Here is a 16,981-nt window from a genome sequence, read left to right as displayed (position 1 = left end):
TAGAACAAACAGTTCTATGTCATGGCAGGCCTATGACATACCAGATGGAGCAGCCACTGTACTCTGGATTGTGTGATTATGTGATTGTGTGCGTGCGTGCGTGTGTGTGTGTATGTGTGTGTGTGTGTCTGTAAGGGACAAGCATACCACGGGAGTACCCAGTCTGATAACCATTCTTAAGGTTAGCCTTCCTTGAATAGAGCATCCGCCTTAGATCTCAACTTCTCCTTCGGTTCCAAACAGGCTCAGTATCAAGCAGAAAGCAGCTATTCTCTGCTAGCCAGAGGAGGTTTCACACTGCTATAAATGACTGGCCCAGAGGACATCCCAGGAGCCTGCCTCCTTAATCCTGGCGAACACAGTCACTTCAGTCCAGTCCTGAGGTAGAATATTTTTTTCTTAATATAGCATGCTTTGAAGCTGTATAAAATGGGTCATAAACACACTAAGTCTCAGCTTAATCAAAGTGGCTACAGAAGCATCTCAACAGATCTTGTCCAAGTAAGCAGTTAACTCACCACAAAGAGATTGCAAATAGATACAATAAAGTCTTAATTCTTTACAGGAAAGAATGGAGAGAAATAGCACTGTTAATACAAAAGTTATCCTAAAATTATCTACCAAGGACCTAATTACTATGTGCAGTAACAATTAATATTCATAAAAAATATCAAGTGCTCAGTTTACATTAAGAATCTGTATTAATTACAACTGGTCAGTTATATATGCCACACATGAAATCTCATGGTGACCAGAGTACCAAGGTTGAGTCTGATTTAAAAAAAAAAAAAATAGGGCCTCCCCGGTGGCGCAGCGGTTGAGCGCTGGGTTGCGAAGCTGCCCGCGGCCTCTGCAGCGCAGGTTCGATCCCCGGCTGCTCCCCGGTCACCGGAGGAGGGTCCCACATGGCGCGCAGACCTCTCCTGCCGCCCGCTGCTCCCCTCAGCAGTGTACTTCGGTCCTTCTGCCTGCTCTGCTCCCCGCTCTGGCTCTGGTGAATTCTCTCACCCTCCCGCGCTTCTGACTGTACCCAGTGCATGTGTAAACAAAACAAACAAACAAGCAAACAAATAAAGAAAAACATGCCTCTAAAAAAAAAAAAAATAGCTTTCAGGCAGAATTTACCTTTAGCACACCTAATTTTTAATTTTCAAAGAAACAGAATTTACTTAAGAAGTGTCCCAAAAAATGAAAACCAACTTAAAGAGCCATTAAGAACAGATCAGATCTATACCTCTGAATCATACATGGTGCTAAATACCAACATTACTACAATAGGAAAATAACTTTAAATAAACAGACCAGATACCAAGGCAATGGGAAATTGTTACCTCAAATCCCCACCTCCACCACCAACCCCTTAACTCATTCCTGCTGTCCTTGTAACACTGGGAATAACATTAGAAATCTCTCCAAGACAATGCTGTGGTGAAGGATGGAATTGGACTTTTAGAGATGACCGTAATGTATTATAGACACAAGCGGATTTTTAATCATGTCCACCTAAAACTTACATAATCTTTTTAAAAAGATTTATTTTTGCGTAGAAGAACTGGGGTGTAGGCCAGAGATGCGAGGGGTGAGAGGATTCACCAGTGACAGAATGGGGAACAGAACAGGCAGATCCACTGCTGAGGGGAGCAGCCAGCGAGACAGGTGAGATCTACTGAGCTATGTGGGTTAGCTCCCTGGTCAGGGATCAAACTCAGGCCTTCCAGTTTGTAGATCTGAGACTTAACCCCCAGGCCACCAGAGAGGCCTGAAACTTACATAATCTCATAATGCCATACTACTTCAATTAAAAAAAAAAAGGGGGGGGGCCTGCCTGATGGCGAAAGGGGTTAAGATGCAGCACTATAAAGCAATCCGCAGCCACTGCAGCACAAGTTCGAGTTTGATCCCTGGCCAGAGAGCTACCCACATGGCACAGCAGACCTCTCCTTACTCGCCCGCTGCTCGCCTCATCAGTGGATTTCAGTCAATCTGCCTGTTCTGTTCTCCATTCTGTCTCTGGTGAATCCTCTCACACATACCACCCCTGCCCTCGGCCTATACCCCAGTTTGTATGCATAAATAAATAAATCTTTTTAAAAAAGAAAAATCTGGTCTCCAAACTAAAACTTATTTTACTTCTCTCCAAGTTCCCTCAATCAAGAGTAAAGATTATATATATGTTCCATAGCTTCTTTCTGCAAATAAGGAAAAAGAAACTGACATCTTAATGTTGTGATAAAATTCAACTAGGGAAAAAAAAATGCTTATATACATGCTAAACAGTTCTAGATGGTATAAACTAAGAGAGATTCAATGTTTTGATTATCTTCCAACCACATAAGATGAAAAATAACAGAGAACTGTTCATAGTCACCAGCATCCACCTCTGAAATTAATGAGTTAAGAATATAGTCTAGGAAGTGCAGTGACCTAAAAAGCAAGAAAGATAATATTTTTGAATATCATGTGCTAAATTCATGCTACTATTTATTGCTGATGAGCTGTATGGATTAGCAAGCAAGCCACATGGAAAATTCACGTCCTCCTCACTTTCTTTTAGATTTTGCCCAAAAGGTATAGTGAACATTCTCAAATATGCATAGACTATTTAATATTTAATAAACTGTCACCAAATTTGCCTCACTTATTTAACAGTAACAAATAGGAAATAATCATAGGGGATGAGGAAGAGAAAGAAAAGCCCGCCATAATGAAATGTTCTTTATGGATACAGTTCTATACAACTCTTTTAGGGAAAATGACACCTAAGATTTGACAAATACCTGGATCTATTAATGGTTCTGAATTTCTTTGGAAATTAGATAATTATGGAAATACTTTTCTCAAAATCTTTGGTGGTCTAGACCAACTCAAAAAAAAAAATTAGAAATGATGCATATTCATTAAAATCAAAGCTTAAGATTGTGGCATCCTATAAAATGATATCATGTAAAAATCTACTTAACTTTGAATTCTCAACACCTACCTTAATTTTGGGTTCATCTTGTGATGTCCTAAATCACAGCTAAACAATTTGGAGCAGCCCTGGAAGGATTCTACTCACTGCTATGCTTTACTCTTCGTTGTGAGCATAGACTGTTGGAAAAATTTTAGACCAGAGACACCTGCTTGAAATATACAGAGATAATTTGACAGGTTTTTTTTTTTTTTTCTTTTTAGGTAAACCTAGTTTACTCCAGCTTCACAGAGCACAAGGATAATATTTACAGTCTAGAAAAAGTAAAATACACACAGGGATAAGATACCTAAGAACATGTTAACATGTAGCTATTTCAGCTTCTCAACTCTAAGACAACATGGATTGAAGATGCACCACTAACTTCATCACTTTGGGGAAAAAAAAACAATTACATTAAGTGGACATATTTATGAGATTCAAAAACAAAGTTAAAAATACACATGTAAGGTTTGAGGATAGATGGCAGCGAAACAGTAATTTTGTTTTGCTAAAATTTCCTTATGATTAAAATTTTAGTAATATCATTTATCATTCATAGCTTATCTAAAGATAGAAATAAAATTTTTCCCATTTGTAATAAATTTCAAGTATTGTATTATCTCACTTTTCCTCTATATCTTCTCTATTCCAAACTCTGAATTCAAGTAAATTAAACAAATATTTCCTTAATTTCTACTGCAAATAAATAGTACATGATACAAGAGATGACTAAACATGACTAAACATGACGTATGTCCCCTTTCAATGGGGAAAATAAAGATTATCTTTAATCTGTAGTCGTCTCCCTCTATAAGTCAACCAATTTTTCTGACAGTTAAATTGGAGAAATAAAATGAATCAAGAACAAACTTTATAGGGTAGATATTTGCTGATTCGAGTCTGAATATTATACATCCAGTTAAGACCTAACCTACAACCTTTCTTTCTCAGAGCAAAAGCAGTAGTAAAGTCCCCCAGATTCAGAACATATTTGCTTCAAAAACTTAAATTTAAGGACTCATCCTTCATATATCTTACTATAATGAGCCAGGGTTATATGAATGTCACTTTCACCAGCAATAGAACATAAAGTATTTCAAAACCTTCCCTTCTTGATTTTAACAGCATCCAAAAATAAGTCTGAAGACAGTGTGTTCATTCACTTGCTTATAGAAAATACCAATCCATACTTCATATGGTTCCAAAAAGTAATCGTTCAAGTCAAGACTGCCAGCTGGCATCAGGAAGACACCCGCCTATGACGGAATTCTTCTAGAAGTTACCTAGCCACAGGCCTAAAATAATGCATGCTCAGAATTCTGGCCTTTGGAGAATAGTTGATGAACATTCTGCTTGGAATGTGAAGCTTTTAAAACAAAAATCTACTACAACAGCCCCACTAATAAGGCCTCAAACCATAAGGTCTAGAGATGAGCTCTGTCTCTCTGGCCTGAGACACATTACCACAATGAGCAAGGCTGCCAGAAGTAAAAAGAACATCATTCTGGAGATCAGAAGAAAAGACACTGAAGTGGGATCACAGACCTAGGACTTACTTTCCCGCTCAGTAGGGTGAATACTTGGACAAACCATGTGATCACTGAGCCTCCTATCTTCATCTATAGTGATTATCCAGGGAGGTCTTGGGAGGTCTAGAACAGAAACAATGGGTATCATCACTGTTTCCAGAGTATATGCTCAGTGTCTCCTGTTGGTACACCGCCTTCAATCACTGATCCCACTTGTGTCTCTGTCCTAATAGCCAAGCTATTAGCAACTAAAACAGGCAGCTCCCTGCTGGCACCCCTCCCAATTTGACAGTCCAAAACAAAATTTCATTGCATTAGGAAGCAATAATTTATAAGGTAGTTAGAAGCTGTACAAAAGGTGGAGGAGGGAGGATTCATCATTTTTCTTCACTAGGTCACAAACTATGTTGTTCACCATAAATCTACATTTTGCCCACTACTGTTCATAAACACCACCTACTGTTTTATGCAAGAATACATATTATCCCCAAATGGCCAGTTCCAACTGAGGGAATAAGCCTTTCCAGCAAGTCAAGGAAATGAAGTATTATGTAGGATATAGAAAGGGAAAAAAAAGTTATATTAATAAAATTAACGCAGAAAAGCAAACAGGCAGACCTAAGAACACCAAGAACTGGCATGAAAAAGCCGTACTCTGGTGGATGTGATGTTAGGCATGAGGAAGACCCAGGGGAAAGTATGGATTAGTGCTCTTAAAAACATCACAGTTTCTGGCCTGTTATGTGCCACCTGCTATTGGAACTACACTAAAAAAGAAGCCAAAGAAACACTATAATCTTTATGACATTTTCCTAAATGTTTTGAAAAACAAATGTTATACCCAAAGGAGGTGCTGGCACATTATGCTGTCAAGAGAATAAAAGTATGCAGGGAAAGTTTGAAGGCTTCATGTAGTTCCACACACAAGCCTGGGAACCATTCTTCCTGGGACAACAGCAGGATTAAGACAGTCACAGTGGCATCTCTCTCCAGCCACAACATAAACTTGGCAGGTTCTGCATTGCATAAGTATTCTTCACCTATGAATGGACTCTGGCAAACCAGCAAATAGTTACGCATACCATAAAAGAGAATCAAAAGGAACAAAAATGACATGGCAAGAAAGAAGGGAAGGAAAGAAGAGACACGAGTCAAGCGAAGCAAAATAAAAATATACACAAACTGATAAAGGAAAGTCATACACTCCTCTTTCCAAAACAAAATGCAGCAACCTGCCACCATTCCTAAAGTCTAGAGTACAGAGATATGTCCCTTTCTCAATTCCTCAGACCCTATTAAACTTGGTGGGAGAGAGATTGACACCTTTGAAATCATCGTGTTCAGTCTCATCTCCTTAAGACCAAGGAATGAGGACAAGGATGCTTTAATAAATTTCTCTAAAGCTCTCTCAGTATCTAGCACTTAGTAATAATGTGTGATAAAATGGTATTATACAATCTTCCTGGCTTCTGAGTATAGTCCCAATACAAACATCTAAAAGGATCTGAAAAACTGTTTGCAACAAAACCAAAGAGAAAACTTTAGATGAATTTAAAAAGGTCTAAACTCCAAGTTCACCTACCTGCCCACATATACCAAAGCCTTATTTTGCTACACAGAAGCTCCGGGGCAATGATTCTCAATTTTAGGGAGCAAAAACACACTAGTTTTTACCCATTCTCAATTCCCTGCCCCTACCTCCAACAATGATGAAAACACCCTGGAAGGTTCTCAAATAGATGCCCCAGGGCACATCAAAATAGGCAATATATTCATCTAAAAGAATCATGTAGTCATGATTCTTGGTACTCTAAGTACCAAGAGTTCCTTTTAAGTGTCTCTTAAAGTTTAGACTGTATCTACATTAACAATTACAATTTGCAATTGATTCAAAAATCATATTTTAATAGCATACACTTTTACTCAAACCCCAAATATTTGACGGAAAGAAAAAACCACACCTTGGCTGATTGGAGAGTGCACCAATTTTTAAAACTGCCAGCATTAAGCCCCTATTATTCTAAAGGATTTTGCTAAGATATTCGATACAGGGACATAGTCTAATTCCTCGTTATGACTGTCCTAGCTCAAGTGGCTGCCAGGAGAGCAGAGCTTTACAGGCATTGTTCTGTCCTCAGAAGCTACATTAATGCTAGGTTGATAAAAAAGATCTTCATATCTGTTTGCCAGGCTGAACAGAAAGTTAACTAAAAATGTAAGTGTTTAAAATCACCAAAAGGAAGGTTCTATGCTGACATTTTCTACCTACTTAGCATTCATCTGTATTCATCTCACTAGACATTAACACACACGAAAGTTGCTCTCTGCTATTCAAATCATGCTATTATGCTCAGGAGTAGATTAATAATATCCACCCTCCTTATTGTAAAATAAAATTACAGCATTGGTCCAAACATGACATGTGGAGCCTCTTTCTACTTCTGCTGGCGCATCAGCTTGCTTCTACTGCACACATGGGAGAAAGCTTTGCTGAAGCGGCCCTGCTGTTTCTAAGAGAGAAAGAAAAGACTGAAGACTGAAAAAAATAGGGGAAGAGCAAAGGAGCGAGAAACAACACATATAAACCTCACACCCGGTAACCTCTCATATCAGTTCTTTTTTAACAGCAATCTGAGGGGTAAATGTCTTTTCTAAGCTGACACCATCAGCAATGAGGTTAGCAGGTGGGCCACAGGCCTCTTTTAAACAGCTCATAACATCCTATTAGTTTTCACAGCACCAAGCAACTTCTGCTGACCTCAAAGCATCTGAACAAATAGAAGCAGGCAACCAGCAGGAAGAAATCCCTGCTCCCAATGGGGAACAGGTCTAAAATCCCAGGGAGAGGGGGAAACTGTAAGATAAACTGATGGAAGCACATCTTGTAAAGGAAGAAGAAACTGTTTTGCAACTATGGATTAAAAAAGCAGAGATCCAAGACAAGATTTTTCTAACTGACATAAAGGAGACTGAGAGATCTACATTTACAAGGTGCAAAGTAACATAATTCAGACATTATTTGCAAACAGGGAAAGTGAAAAGGATATGAAGTCTTTAGAACTACTGCCTTTATTTTTAATGACCATGACTTAAGGAATTGTAGCATCAGAGTCAAAAATTCAAGTACCCACAAAGCCAAAAAGTAATTTCTTCCCAAATAAATAAAACATGCTTCATCTAAAGAAGGCAGTTGATGAATGCGGACTCAGCGTTGCTCTACCCTTTCAATTCATCAAAAGACATGAAATATGGCCCTCGATATTTATATGACATTTCCTAACACCTGATATCAACAATTCACTTTTCATCACATACAACGTAGGCAAAATATAACAGCTCAAGACTATAAAGAGCCAATGGTCCATCATTTGAAATCTCTGCCAGAAACTATTCACTAATACCCATTTCTCCATTTCTTCTTCTGATAGTAGCAATTCAGTTGGTCACAGAACATATTCTTCAGCAAGTTGCTTGTAATAATATAAAAGCCAATGCAAAAGTGCAAGCACAATAAGAAAACAGATGGACAATTGAGCAGGTTGTATCCAACTCAGAATTGCTGGGCTAGAAGTAGAAACTACCTTGAACACAGGGTTCAAAATCATAGGCAGGTAACTAAATGAGAAAGCTTTAATACCAAGCTATCATAAAGAAAAAAAGAAAGGCTGAGGGTAGTTAAAGTTCCTCGCAGAGACAGTGGCAGGGAAGGGGAGAAGGTATGAATGACCTGGTTATTTGGAACATGTCCATGAGTCATGATCAGTAAGGCCAGCAAAGATCCCAAGGGTTTAAATAAAATAAGCCAGCAACCAGTACACAGCACTAGGGATGGGAAAGTGGTGTTGAGTAAACTCACATAGAAATAACTTTCAGCTAGGAATAGGTAATTAACTTGTTCATTCTATAATAAACTTTTTAAATTTAAAATATTCTGGATGGGCCTCCCCGGTGGTGCAGTGAGTTGTACGCCGCCCTATGAAGCTGTCCGCAGCCTCAGCAGTGCTGGTTCAATTCCCGGCCGGCCAGGGAGAAACCCACATGGCCGTGGCAGACCTCTCCTGCCGCGCCCGCTGCTCCCCTCAGCAGTGTATGTCATCCGTCTGCCTGTTCTGCTCCCCGCCCTGTCTCTGGTGAATTCTCTCACCCTCCCACTTCTCTGACATGTACCCCGGTTCTTGTATAAATAAATAAATCTTTAAAAAATAAAATAAAATATTCTGGAAAGCTGCACAATAAAGATGAAATCATGTCTCCAGTAAAGCACCATCGTCATTGAAATAAAAAAAAAATAATAATCTCACTTTTGAAAAGTAGCTCAGAGAAAATTCAAGATCAAGTATAATCAGTTCAGAACTTTTCCCTTTCCTTTCCCAAATCACTGCGTTTATTTTCAAATACACTGATTTATTTAAGAAATAGTTATTGTGTACTTAGGATATACAGAAGTTATGTCTAAAGAGTAAGAATTGTGTTAAATATCCAGTAAGAGGGTCCTCCCTGGTGGCACAAGGGGTTAAGACGCAACCTATGAAGCTAACCGCAGCCTCTGCAACAAAAGTTTGATCCCTGGCCAGGGAGCTACCCACATGGTGCAGCAGACTTCTCCTGACTCACCCGCTGCTCCCCTCAGCAGTGTATTTCAGTCAAACTGCCTGTTCTGTTCCCCTCTGTCTCTGGTGAATCCTCCCACACCCTCACCTCTGGCCTGTACCCGTTCTTGTATGCATAAATAAATAAATCTTTAAAAAAAAATCCGTTAAGAACTGAGCAAGTGAGCAATTTCCAATAACTTACTTGAGAGTCACACCCATCAGTAGCCTAGTGAATGTATTGAAACAAGCAGTGGGAAAAAATGCAGGACTAGATCCTTGATAAGGGATTAAGCAAACTTAAAATGAGAAAAATATGTTCTGATTATTTTAATTTTAATGTGCTTTAACTTAAAAGTTTCATTTCACATTTAAAAAAAGGGAAAATTTAAATTAAGACATTTATTTAATGGAATGCTAATTAGTTCAATTCTCATAATCTCACATGTAATATTCTAGCATTATTTATATTTTTGAGAAAAAAATGCATTTTAAACTTCCCTTCCAAAATCCACCAGAGAGATATTTATATCTATTTCCATATTGAAACGTTCAAAATCACAATTCTCCCCAAACCTCCCTATAGCTTATGAAGTTTTCTATCCCTGGCAGAAATATACATTTATATGAGCACGTGTTGCAAAGAATCACTAAAACCACTGGTTCATGATAACATTAAAGGCCAGATACATAAAACTAATCTGTGGGGTCCATCAATTATACCATTCCAACTCAGTAAACACTGTCATTTCACTGTGAAATATTTCATAATGAAGTATGCTCATCTTCACCCAACCCTTCAGATGGGGAGGTTGAGGTTTTACACTCAAAGAAAGGTTAAAAAAACAAGGACATAAATGAGCCCAAGCCAGATGACAGAAACTTCATACTTCTAGCCTAGTATTTTCCACCTGGCTCGGCTAAATTAAGAATTTCAACCTAAGTGACAAAACCTACTGAGGCAAGACAACTCAGTAGCTAAACTGGCAGCATTGTGTTCACAAGAAGACCTTACATGTGTAATATTTGTTTACAAAAACAGGAAAGACTAAAACAGAGGAGACAAGGAAGCTTAGAGTCTGCCTTCCATGAACACTAAAGGCCCACCCCGCTAACACTACAGCAGACAGGAATTCATCTGAATGACTTAGCTCCCCTCTCACCAATGCAAGCAAACAACTCCAATTTTCAAAGTTCCATGTTGCATATAGAATCTCATATCAACAATCTTGAGTCCAGAGAGCAAGACGGTAAAAACTGCACAGAGTGTATATTTCTCTAGGGAGAAAAGGCCCACAGCTTTCTTAGGATGCTCAAAGAGATTCAGAATGCCACGGTATTAACAAGAAATCCCAATTTTACCCTCAAGCACAATAAAAAAATACAGGGCAGCTAAGAATTCTAAAATCACCGTTGTCTTTATTCTCACAAAGAGATAAAATTAGTCTAGTGTCTACTAAAGCTTAAAGTGAATTTGACCACTGCTAAAAAGTGACAAGAAAAAAAAAAAAAATGAAAACCCATCCTGAAAGGATCATTAATCTGTTTGATACTGTTAAAAAAAAAAAATAGGGATTTTGTGGTATCCCATTAACAGTGTCTTCAAGTTGCTGAGATAATCTGCAGTAATGAATAACCTACAACAACAAAAAGGCCAGAAGAAAAGCTAGTCATGCAGAATATAAATTTCCTTTTTTTGAAACCTGTATCACATATTCCCAGGACCTTCTTAGTTCTTTTCTTCCACTCCTTCCCGAAGCACTGTTCTCTTCTATATGAAGACTGCTTACAAGGAATATCGTTAATTGTCATCACACAAAACTATTAAACATTCAAAAGGGAAACCTAAGAATATCATTGAAACTGACACATTCAAAGCTATGCGAAAATAATACCTTTACCAAAAAAATAGAAAATTTTAGATAGACTCTCTCTGGTAATTATCATCAGTATCAAAAAGGATGCCTCTGGAAAGGCACCTACCTAGCTTAATGCTACTCACACAGGAGTCTCATTCTGTTGTTTTATACAATGGATTATAAGACTGGAGATAAAGTGATCTTCATTTAAAAAAAAATATTCTGTGACCTTACTAAAATTAATGATACAGATCACGCAAGCTAAAAAAGTGAAATCTGTTCATTGTTAGTAAAAAAATTTCCTAAATATGCCATAAAACCTCTATAGGATTTTATTGAACTAATTCCTACTTTCAGTCCAGATTCCAAAAGTTACCAGTCCTATTTAAGCCATAATGAAATGTGTGTCTTTTAATATACCAGTCTTAAAGCAAATTACTGCCTTTCTGTTTCTGCACAGTAGATTTACATTACTTGAAATCAAAGAAAAATCAACTGCTGCAAACCACCTCATAACGAGAATCAAATAAACAATCTTGCCAAATAAGAAACATAAAACAAATAAGAAAAATAAAACAATGGATATGGCATTAAAGTACAACATGCGGGATCTAAGAATAAGCAAAACCAGTGAAGATTTTCACACCTGTATAATGAAAACTGGTCAAAGTGAACATTTCATGCATCTTATGTCCTCCATAGTGTTAACTGAAGAGTTGGGTGTGGCATCACCAGTGCATAAAACCTTCGATTTCAGTTCTATAATACATCAGCACAAAGCAGTAACACCGGCAGGTAAACATTAGCAACTGAGAAAGCCTTTAAAACCAGGATAAACTACATAATCTGTGGGCTCCAGAACAAACATAAGTACAGGGTTCCACTGTTAGAGAAGGGGCTGTGACTGCACAAGTCACATGCCCATAAAGGGACCCTAATGATAACCAAGCACCCATGCTATAAATAAATAAACCACAAATGGGGTAACTTACTATGATTATCAGTCTGGTCAACCGAGCATATGCAAGGAATCAGAGCTGGGGTGGACTGCTATGGGCAGGTTTTCCACAGGGTGGCACACCATCCAGGCCCCATGCCACCTCTCCTACATAGTATCCCACCAAGGCCATCAAAAAAATAACCAGGCTAAGTACCACAGATCTCTCGATGCCTTAACTTCCAAATAAAGACTAGTGATAAAGGGAGCAATAAGAATGTGATGAGGCATTAGATTTAATTAAGAATTCAAATGACAACAATAGAAATGACCCTACCCAAGTGATCAAAAAGGTGAACAGCAAAGTCAGTCTTGATAAGATGCTATTTTGCAGTATCCAGTCCTTTGGGTAAAAAGAACATGAAGGATAACATGCCACTGTGGGGCTCCTGTGCCATGATAACACCAGAAAAAGCATCACAGGTTTTAAAAAGAAAAAAAATTCATCAAAGAAAGAATGTTGATGCCAGGTGAGAAAATCAGGATGACCGTTAGTTCCTTAAAAAGAACTTGGACCTGTGTCTAGAAGAGGAAAAAAAATGTGGGGGAGAAAAAGCAGTTCTGTTTTGTTTTTTTTTTTTTTAATTTTAATCATATTAACAGAAAAGCCCAGAGGGGTAGACTGCCTGAAAGTGGTGAACATCTGTCTGTATACAAAGAACCAAAAGGCTGGAATAAGGAATGGGTAATAGCAATGCACTGTTCTATAATCCATGAAGAGGTAAAGAAACCCAAACAGAAGAGTACCTTGTTTCTGTGGTGAAGACGCATTAATAAAAACTAACCAACTGAAAAATGAACTCTCTCAAAGAATATCACATCCCCAACCTAGAAAAAGAAATGGTTTGGTATTAAATAAAAGAGGCCTTGCCAATGCGAGGTAGTACTGGGTACCTGTTCCATTCTAGGAGTGTATCCTAATATCTAAAATTTTTTTGAACCATGGGGAAAGTGTGTGTGCAGCTTAAAACAGCTTACCTGACGTGATTCTTAAAAGCAAACACTACCCAGTTGAGGAAACACCTAAAGATGGTGGGGAAAATTCTTAAATGCCTAGGGTTCTGTTTTGAAGGGGAAATAAAAAAAAAAAATTCTCCGAAAGGTGGCAGCACAAAGTTACCCAAATGGGCAACAAGGGGCAAATTTAATCACACAAACACCTTATTTCAAGAAGGAAAAGGAAAACAGGGGACTCACAGAAAACTGGATGTCATGTGTTTCTTCATAATCAAATTTTTCCTCCTCCACCCAAGTCATTATCTTCCAGAAATGTTTTCTCTTGCCCCTCCTCATCCGCGCTCCCACATTTCCAAGGAAACTTAGGCTCTAAGTATGCCCCCCAACCTGAGCAGTGTCAACATTTCTACAAACCTCTTGTAAAGAACCCCAAACAACTGCAGTCAAATTCCAGTCCATCCAGCAAAACAGTCAATGCTGCTAGACCAGAAGTTGTGCACGAGAGCGTAGATCCAAGAAACCTTTTCCACCTGCTCACCAAAATGGAGACTCAAGACCAGCTTCCAAAAGGAAAGAAGACCTTAGCACCCATGAAAAATTCAAGCCACTCTGGGAAATTATTTCTTGAGGAAACTGTCTTCCAAGGCAACTAAACAGTATTTCAAACAAAATTACACCCCAACAGGTATTCTAGTGGTTCTAAATGGACTTCTTTGCTGTAAGGTTGGGAGGTGACTTACATTTTTAGGAAGACAGATTATAGGTAGAACCACAAAAAAAAAAAATAAGTTTTAAAACGCTCTTTCTTGTAGCCGAAGGTATTTCATTTGGCATGGTTAAATACCATTCCTTAGGGGAGAGAATAAAAGACAGTGATAACCTGTAACAAATCCTCCTTTTCTCACATTTCCAGAAAAACGTTGAGAAGATGGGAGAGAAAAAATGTTATCACAACCATCTTTTAAAACGCACACTATTTTAAATGACCATCTGGACAGCTACAACTCCATGTTTGTTTCAACCTAACATCTCCAGGCAAGGTCTTGCACTCAGGCCCTCCTGAGCAACTAGGCTTTTAAGGAATCGCCGTGCAAAGACTTTGCTGGTCATTGTCACGACCACAGGAGGAGCACCTGCTGGTGAACCGATGCTCGTCCTCGCTCGACTCCACCAATCTCACAAGTGCACGCACACACACCCGTGCACGGGGCCGCGGCTGGTCAGTGCCCCCAGCCGATCCGGCGGCGCAGCTGGCACAACTACCGCAATCCAGCCCAAGCCCAGAGCGTGCCTCGCCCGGCTGCGCGCCCCGAGATTCCCGCCCAGCGCACCGCTCGCGTCCAAACCCGGGACGCGACCTCGCGCGACTGCGCCCGGCCTCACCCAACCGCGCGCTCGGGCAAAAGCGGCCCCGAGCATCACCTTGACTCTGCCCGGGCGCCCACAGCCCCAGGCCACGTCCCACACCGCGTGGCCGCTGCAAGTCTCCAGAGCCCGGGAGCTCCCGGGACCGCGCGGGAGGAGGCGCCTCGCCCAGTGGGCACGCCGGCGGGCACCACCCCGCACGCCGGGCTCGGGAGCTCGGGGCACGCCGCCTCCCACCGGAGGAGGGGGGATGGGGGGCCGTGCACCCCAGGAATCCTGCCCCTTTTCTAGCAAAGCCTCCTCCCCCACTTTCCCTCCAATACACTCACCTGCGTCTCGGCGCAGTTCTGCTCGCGCTACACGCGGCCGTCCCCGGGCACGTCCACGCCCGTGCACGCCGCCCGCCGCCCCCAGCCCGCTCGTGCCCACCGGAGGGGCGGTGCCACCTCCCAGGGCGCCCAATTCCCCGCGCTCGCGCCGCCGCGGACCGAGCTCTAGGAACTTCGCGTGCACAACCTCACCGCCCCCACCGGCGTTCCCGCCCCGAGCCCGGACCAGGGCTCCCGCCGCCCCGGGGCCGGACTCCGGGCTGCGCGCAGCGCCGCGCTCCGCCTCGGCGTCCACGACCCACCCGGGCCCGGCGCGGCGAGCCCCTCTCCCCGCGCGCCCCCACCCCACGCCCCCCGCACCCCCTGCACCCCCCGCACTTGCCTGCTGCGGCGCGGAGCTGCAGCCCCCGAGGCTCGGCCGCCGGCCGTCAGCGCTGCCGCGGAGGAGGCGCTCCGAGCGGGCTCCGCGGAGAGGCGGCCGCGGCGTGCCCGGTCCCGGCGGTGGCGCGAGGCGCACTGGAACCCGCTGGAACCCCCCGCCCCGCCCGCGCCGCGCCGGCGACCGGCCTGCTCCCCGGCCGGCAGCTGCCTCAGTGACGCCCGGACGCCGCGGTCCCGCCGTTTGTAGCGGGCGGGGAGGAGGGGCCTGGCGGGCGGAGCGCCAGGAGGCGGGGCCGGCGCCGAGTTCGCGGCGCCGCGGCTGCCCGCGCGCGCCCCGCCGATCGCCCCGCGGGCCGGTGCCTGCGGGGAGGCGCCCGCGGCGGCCGCTCGGCCCCGCGCCCCCGGGTTGCCGAGCTCCGCGAGCAGCTCCCCGAGCAGCTCCCCCAGGCCGCGCAGAGAGCGCCGCGCCCCCGGAGGCGGCAGGTTTCAGGTGCAACTTTGCAAATCCCGAGGCTCCGGGCGCTCACCCGGAGCCAGAGCTTTACGCGCGGGGGTTACTTTGTTATCAATATGTATGTGTGTGTGTGTCAAATATATGTGTGCATACTCATGTGCACATACTGCAAGCAGAGCTAAAGGTGCTCTTTTGCCTTTCTTCTCAGCCAAAGGGTCCTGCCCCTCCGCGAAAACTGAGGACGTGTTCCCTGCTGGCCCCCTCTCTACCTTTCCAGCTGACGGTCAAGGAAGCCCCGAGGACCTGTGCGGGGTGCTAGACTCTGCTTCCAACGCAAAGTGGGAAATCCTGCACTCCACTGTGCAAGCGCCTGCCGCTCGCCACCTTCCCCCAGTGCGCCCCACACGAGCCCCGAAATGGCCAACTCTTCACGGAGGGGGGCGTCCCGTTACTACCTCGTCCTGGCCCGCCCCTTCGCCCGGCTCAATCGCTTTTGCTCAGAAAAACCTGTGTCTGTCTTCAGACCCAGCCCCACCACTCGGAGTCCAAGCCGACCCCGAGCCACGCGGCAGGAGCACGTTTTTACACCTGCTGAGCCGCTTAATTACGAGAGCACCTGTCGTGTTGGGGTTGGTTTTTTTTTTTTTTTTTCATTGCAAAGGCTTGCGTTTTAACTCTTGCTCCCCCGCCCCCCCCAAAAAAAAACTACATTTAAAAATAACACCTGTCATACCTACCTGAAATCGCAGGGAGTGAAAGGAATTGAGCAATGGACGACAGAGTCGCCGCAAGAACGTGACCGAGGTTACAGCTTCAAGGGCATGATGCGGGTTTGATGCAGCAAGGTCCGCTAAGGGCGCTCGAGGCTCCCCGCCCCCACACGACGGGCGGGGCTGGGGGGAGGGGGGAAAGGGAGGGCGCCTCTAACCAGGGAGCGGGTGGAGGAGGCAAATTGCCCTCATGGACGAAGTCAAATAAGGCATAGTGAGGGAGGGGGTTCAACCACGATGGAACTGGAGAAAGTTCATTCCTCCATTTGGGGAACCCAGACTGCGGCCACCAGAAATAGTTAATTGATTCTATATCAGCATTTCTCTTAACACCCCAAATCCGATTTGCAATTAAATGACCTTAATTGACTTTGTATGGATTCCTGGGAAAACCGCTCAGAGCGCCTGCGCTTCTTTTCTTTGCCCTCTCCCTAAAACAGTTAATAATAATAGTTCCATCCCAAGCACGCGGGACTAAGAAGGTCTGTTTCCAAACCTTAGGCGAAAATGGGCCTACCAAAATTGCCAAGCCTTCCCTAAAACTCTTCGAATGTCTTATGCCCTACTTCCGAAAATAGACTTCTTGAAGTTATGGGAGACTCCTCTCTCTTTAGTAGAGTTCCCCCAAGTCTTCCAAACCACTTCTGCCTGTAAAGGTTGCATTTTCGTGGTGCACACCCAAACAGGTTAGCTTTATAAAGTGGGATGGCGAAGTATTTGGTTCAAAGAGGGAAGGAGGACCCAGGTGTTGCTGATTTAAGACAGAAGGAAGGAATGAGAGGTATAACTAAGATAATT

General features: G+C 43.0%; 1 protein-coding gene across 2 annotated transcripts in view; it reads right to left on the bottom strand.

Moving 5' to 3' along the window:
• The window catches only part of ELAVL2 (ELAV like RNA binding protein 2), a gene marked incomplete at both ends in the record, with an annotated part of 130,484 nt that extends 114,697 nt beyond the window's left edge, over positions 1–15,787 (bottom strand). The window contains one exon of one of the 2 annotated variants that reach the window (XM_084236776.1): positions 15,717–15,787. Of the gene's footprint in view, positions 1–14,578; positions 14,614–15,716 lie in introns of those variants that run through there. The other variant, XM_084236777.1, reaches the window with a different exon arrangement.
• Between the last annotated feature and the right edge of the window lie 1,194 nt (positions 15,788–16,981).

This window comes from Talpa europaea (genome assembly GCF_964194135.1).
Source record: "Talpa europaea genome assembly, chromosome: 7".
NCBI lineage: Eukaryota > Metazoa > Chordata > Mammalia > Eulipotyphla > Talpidae > Talpa > Talpa europaea.
The sequence above is the reverse complement of the archived record's forward strand: the minus strand, read 5'-3'. Positions and strand labels throughout refer to the sequence as shown.